This window comes from Nycticebus coucang, chromosome 18 (genome assembly GCF_027406575.1).
Source record: "Nycticebus coucang isolate mNycCou1 chromosome 18, mNycCou1.pri, whole genome shotgun sequence".
Lineage (NCBI taxonomy): Eukaryota > Metazoa > Chordata > Mammalia > Primates > Lorisidae > Nycticebus > Nycticebus coucang.
The window spans coordinates 4,606,611-4,612,256 of NC_069797.1; the positions used below are offsets into that span (position 1 = coordinate 4,606,611).

Below are 5,646 nucleotides of genomic sequence, written 5' to 3' on the forward strand. Positions count from 1 at the left end.
TGCACTTTCAATTCTGTTAAGTTCCAAATGCTGAATAAAGGATCCTGAGCATTGAAAAGAACTTTGAGTTATGATATACAAGGGGATTTTTTATAATGTCACATTTTGTATGTTTATAAGGTACAACCTTATGAGCAACAGAGCCCAAGATTGTAATTTGACTGGAATTTAAAGTGGAATACTTGGTAATAGAGCGTGTCAGATAGCCAAGACTATAGCATCCTAACCATTTGAGTGGGAACAATTTGTATACCTTATTACCACACAAGATAAAAAGACCAGTATTATTTATAGACAGTCAGGTTAGAACCTGTGACCTTCCAGCCTGGGGATTGTCATGTCTTGTCCTCTTCACTGGCATATTCACATATCTGGTTGTTATGTGTCCCTGAGCAAAAGATATCTCCACAGTTTTTACAGACCAGTTGTCTCACCAGCAGGTGAAGTCGTATGTTGCTTCTTCTCTGGCTGTGGATACCACATATTATCATTCATGCTTTTTCCAGATTGGTTCCACCAGGCACTGACATCAGCAGGGATGAAAATGAATTCAGGTTGCTTTGCATGGTCTAGATCTTGGCATAAACAGCAATCAGGTTGATTAGTTAGTGTGGCCAGGGTTTGAAAGACTGGTGCAAAGGGGTGCTGGGTCAGCACTTGACCTGCTGAAAAAATAGTAAGTGTTAGTAAGAGTAAGTCATAGTTTGAAAGAAGAGTCATAGTGTAAGATAAAATGGAAAAAGAGAATGGGATAGATTGAGGCAATCTTCACTCAGCTTCTAATGTGTTATTTCTGAAAGTGGAGGGGGATGTTTAAAGAAAAGAGTGTTTAAAAGTGACTTTTTCTTTTTTTGAGACATAGTCTTACTTTATTCCCCTTGGTAGATTGCCTCGGCATCACAGCTCACAGCACTTCCGACTCCTGGGCTTAGGTGATTCTCTTGCATCAGCCTCCCAAGTGGCTGGGACTAGAGGTGTCTGCGACCACACCCAGCTATTATTTGTTGCAGTTTGGTTGGGGCAGGGCTCAAACCTGCCATCCTCAGTGTATGGGGCTGGTGCACTACCCAAGGAGCCTAACTAATTAGAATATAAGGCAGTTAGCTGTAGCTGCATAACAAATAACCACAGAACACAGGGATATTGAACAATGAATATTTCTTGTGCATCAGCAGGCTTCCTAGGAGATGTGCTCTCATCTGGCCTTGGCTAGGGCAGCTCAGTGTCACAAATCCCTCATCCTACACAGACTAGATGGCTGGACCCCATATGTCTTCCCAGGGATGACAGAAAGTCAAGGTCAGTAGGCCAAATGATACCTTCACAGCAGCTTGCATTTTGGCTGATTTCCTATTGACCAAAGCCAGATACATGCTGAGCTCGGGGTTGGAAGATTACACCCACCTGCTGAGTAGTAGAGCAGTGCAAAGTTGCATGGCTGAGATGGTGGATACCAACAAGGGTGAAGAATCAGGCCATTAATTTCATCATAGTCTGAGTAGTGTGTATGCCCTCTTGTAGTACCCATGCTGTCAACACCAGCATCACATGTGGAAAAGATGGACAACATTGCACATATACAGGCCGAGAGCGAGTGTCAGGGCCGTCCCGGGTGTTTCTCCTCCACTACTGCTCCACCTCCTGCCCTCCTGCTCTACCTGGTGCTGCCTGTAGGTGCTCAGGTCAGGCTGGTCATGGAGGCTCCTGATGCTGGAACACAGAACGCGCTGCTCAGAACACAGAACGTCAGCGAACACATTGATCCCTTCACCTTGGTAAAGTCTGTAGTCAACACAAACCTCCCAGAGTAGCGGACCCTATTCGAAGGACATGACTCTGCTGAACTGCCCTCATGGGCAGTTATCTGGACAAATCTGGCCCACAGCAGCCTGCGCCAGCTCAGGAGGGCGGGGACCCGCAGGAGAGGCCTGACCGCAGCCCACCCGCCCAGCCCTCACCTCCCACCCGGCCCTCACCTCCAGCCCGGGTGGCCCATCCTGTCCGCCATGTTTACCCCTTGCTCCCCACTCCTCTGCTCCTGGCCTCCAGGAGGCCTTGCCACAGGGACGGTGGGATGTCCTCAAGGCACTCCATGATGGTACCTCGAAGATGGGATCCCCTTCTACAGCCCGGGTATTCCCATGTGGGGGTACTTCCCAGGGTGTGCTGGGATGGCTTCCCCAAGAAGAAGACCCGGCTACCTGTTCATCATTTCCGGTGGATGGGCCGCCCGGGGACTGTGAGGATCCCCCCTCTTGACAGAAAATGGACTCGCTCTGCAGGACGGGAGCAGGTGATCAGCTCAGCACTGTCCTCACTATCACGCGACGTCTCAGACCCAAGTGCCCTCAAAGACAGGATGGAAAATACAGTGAGGGGGGAAGACCAAATATTTGCTGATGGCCAGAAAAATACAAGAAGTTGCCATGACAGCAGTGGGACTGGACCTTCAGCCCTTGAGCCCCTGGTGGCCAAAGGAGTCCGGGCTCCTTTGCTGCCTAAGCCTGAGCGTCTGAAGAAAGGTCCCGATTCCCAGAGCTCAGAGGACCCCTTGAATAAGAGATCGTGTACATCTTGTGCGAGCACGTACACATGTGGCATCCCTGTCCCCAGGCGCAATGCCATTACCAGCTCCTACAGCTCTACCCGAGGCTTCTCACAGCTCCAGAAGAGAAGCGGCCCCAGTTCCTCACCCTCCTCATCCCGCTCCAAGACACAACTGAGGCCAGCAAAGAAAATAAGAGGAGAAGAGCTGGGTCATCATTTCAGTTCCTCAACTCCACTTGTCCCAGACAAGGAGTCCCGGGGAGAGAAGGCTGCAGAAACGACCACAAACGTCTGCAGTTCCCCATCTACAACTCACAGCTCTAGGCCGCGAAAACGGAAGTTTCCGCTGCTGCGCTGTCCGCGAGGGGAACCTCTGACTTTGCCTCCAGCTCCCGAGCCTGGCTATTCAGTCACTGCTAAACACCTGGACTTAGAAAAGAAAGCTTCATTCGATTGGCTGAACAAGTTTTTGGCAGACACGACTGAAGACGAGATGATGGAGGTGGACCCACCAGACACTGACACCACCACCGATTCCACAGTCGAGATGATGGAGGTGGACCCGCCAGCAGCCCCCCCTGCCATCGAAGACGTTGAGATGACTGAGGATAGCCCAGAACCTGTAGCTCTTCCAGCGAAGACGTTTACTAAATCCCAAGCCCTATCTGCCCCATCCGCCACCGCCAAGCAACGATTTCAGTCTGGAATGCTGAGCATTCTACCCCTCCCACCTTCTGCGGCACCTCCATCTTCTGCGGCACCTCCATCTTCTGCGGCACCTCCATCTTCTGCGGCACCTCCATCTTCTGCGGCACCTCCATCTTCTGCGGCACCTGCTGTGTCTTCCTCATCTCCCCTGAGCAGTGTGAGCCGCACCAGGAGCAGCGTGAGGAGCACCACCACTTACGCTGCACAGCCCTTTCTCTCTGGGGCACTCCCTGCCTCTGCTGACAGGTTTATCCCAGCCCAGATTTCCATCGTCCAGGTTGCCAAGTTTACTCCCAACCGTACATCAAGCACAGTCACCACCTCTGGATTCAGCCAGTCCCCTCCCAGTGCTGTTCAGACAGCCAGCAGCAGCAGCTCCGGTGGCTTCCGTACATTGGGCGGCACCCTGACCACCTCACGCCCAGCCCCCACCAGCCAGCCAGCGCTGACCATCAGTTTTGCCTCAAGTGAGAAACCTCCTCTCCCATCAAATCCAGGAGCCAGTCCCCAGACTGCATATAAGGCCACTGATGGGCCACGACGCCGAGCTCCCAAGCGACGCCTTCCCCCAAGCTGTGGAAACTCTGCAGCCGCGCCCCCAGCTAAAAAGCCAAAACTAGCCCCAGGCCCTGCTGCCAAAACTAATCCCTGAGGGCCATCTTTGCTGGCAGCTACAAGGTGCAGCCCACTTGGATATCTGTGCATTTGATAGGATTGGGAAAGACTTCTTATCCCTAAAACATTTCCTTACTTGGCTTAACTATCAGAAGTGGCTCTCTTCCCTGAGTTCCCTTAGGGCAGTGGTTCTCAACCTTCCTAAAGCCGTGGCCCTTTAATACAGTTCTTGTGGGTCACGACGCACAGGTTGAGAACCACTGCCTTAGAGGACTCTTTCTCCATTTCCTGCTGCTTTGTCCCTTGTAGGATATAATCACAGTGTGTGCTGCCTTTGCCATTTTCCTCCTTTCTATTCCGAGTCAATGCCTCAATTCCCAAACTCTCTGCCACCTGGCCCCTAAAGGCTTGCTGGCAAAAGACTGTTAGCATGGCAGAGCCAGGGGTGAGCCACTTCCCTCCATGAGGGCAAAGCTCTCATCTTAGAGCAGACAGGACACCCACGCCTACTGTCAGCTGCCTCCTACCCCACCTCCCTGGTCGCCTCATGGGGCCATTGTCTGCCTCTCCAAGATGATATGTAGGAGGCCTTGTCCTGTTACTTGTCTGATGCTCCTGCCTATGTTTGAGGAGAAATTGAATTGTATGAGTGGCGGCATGTTGGGACTTAACTACTTCAAGTTTTCTGGGGCCCAGCTATCTGAAGGTGGACAGTACAACCACTGTCTGGCTGCAAGTGCTGACCCTGAACTTCAAAAGGTTTTTGCCTTTAAGGGCTGGCAGACCTGGATGGTGGGGGTGGGGAGGCGGGGAGTACATACTTTCCAGTGACAGCTGGGTGCCCGTAAACTTGAAGCCGTTGAGCCTGGCACTCCCAACATGCCAACACTCATACAATTCAATTCTTCCCTGTCCACATTCATAGGCATGAGCGTCACACAAATATCACAGGACAAGGCCACCCACATATAATCTCGGAGAGGCAGACAATGGCCCCATGAGGCCACCAGGGAGGTGGGGCGCGGAGGCAGCAGACAGCGGGCCTGGGTGTCCTGCCGGCTCTAAGAGCTTTGCCTTCCTGGAGGGAAGTAGCTCACGTCTGGCTCTGCCATGCTAACAGTCTTTTGCCACCAAGCTCTTAGGGGCCAAACTGCCAGAGAGGACCGGAGATGAGACATTGATTGAGAAATGGCAGGAGGAAAATGGCAAAGGCAGCACATACTGTGGTCTCCAAGATAAAGCTGAACTTCAAGATCATTTTCAAACAATGAAATCCTACAAGGGATGAGGGAGTGTTACCCTCCACTTATGAGAACTCACTGGGGGCTACCTCACCCACACTCTAAGTTGCAAAATCTACCTTCCTGAGCCGTACTTTCAGGCTGTATCTTAGTGATTTCCCATCCGAGAGCCCTGTCCGGTCATTTCCCCTTTCCTGCTTTATACTACAACCAAATGCTTAGGCCCAGGAGCCCCACTGTCATGCCCATCCTCTTTGGGACAAGAGCGAATATGAGTGTCATGCCAACTTTTCTGAAGATTGTTCTACGATTGGGATTTTGCCCATCACCTGTTAAGAAGACCAACATTTGGGGTCACATACTAATTTAGAGTATAGTTTGTTAACACTATTTTCATGGTTTTAAGGTGTTTACTATATTTCTTTGAAAGCTGAGGATGCTGAGTGATCTTAAGTGAAATGTTAATACCTTTTGTTTGATGCATTAGAATTTAGGGTTATAAAAATCAGAATAGCTGTTTTTAAAACAACAAGAA

At 50.9% G+C, this 5,646-nt stretch overlaps 1 long non-coding RNA gene across 1 annotated transcript; it reads right to left on the reverse strand.

The window, feature by feature from the left end:
• Positions 1-258: 258 nt before the first annotated feature.
• Positions 259-1,716, reverse strand: LOC128570685 (uncharacterized). The gene is made up of 3 exons (XR_008375606.1): positions 1,659-1,716; positions 1,405-1,529; positions 259-665 (listed from the first exon to the last, which is right to left on the reverse strand). It is a non-coding gene; the product is annotated as an uncharacterized LOC128570685 (long non-coding RNA).
• Between the last annotated feature and the right edge of the window lie 3,930 nt (positions 1,717-5,646).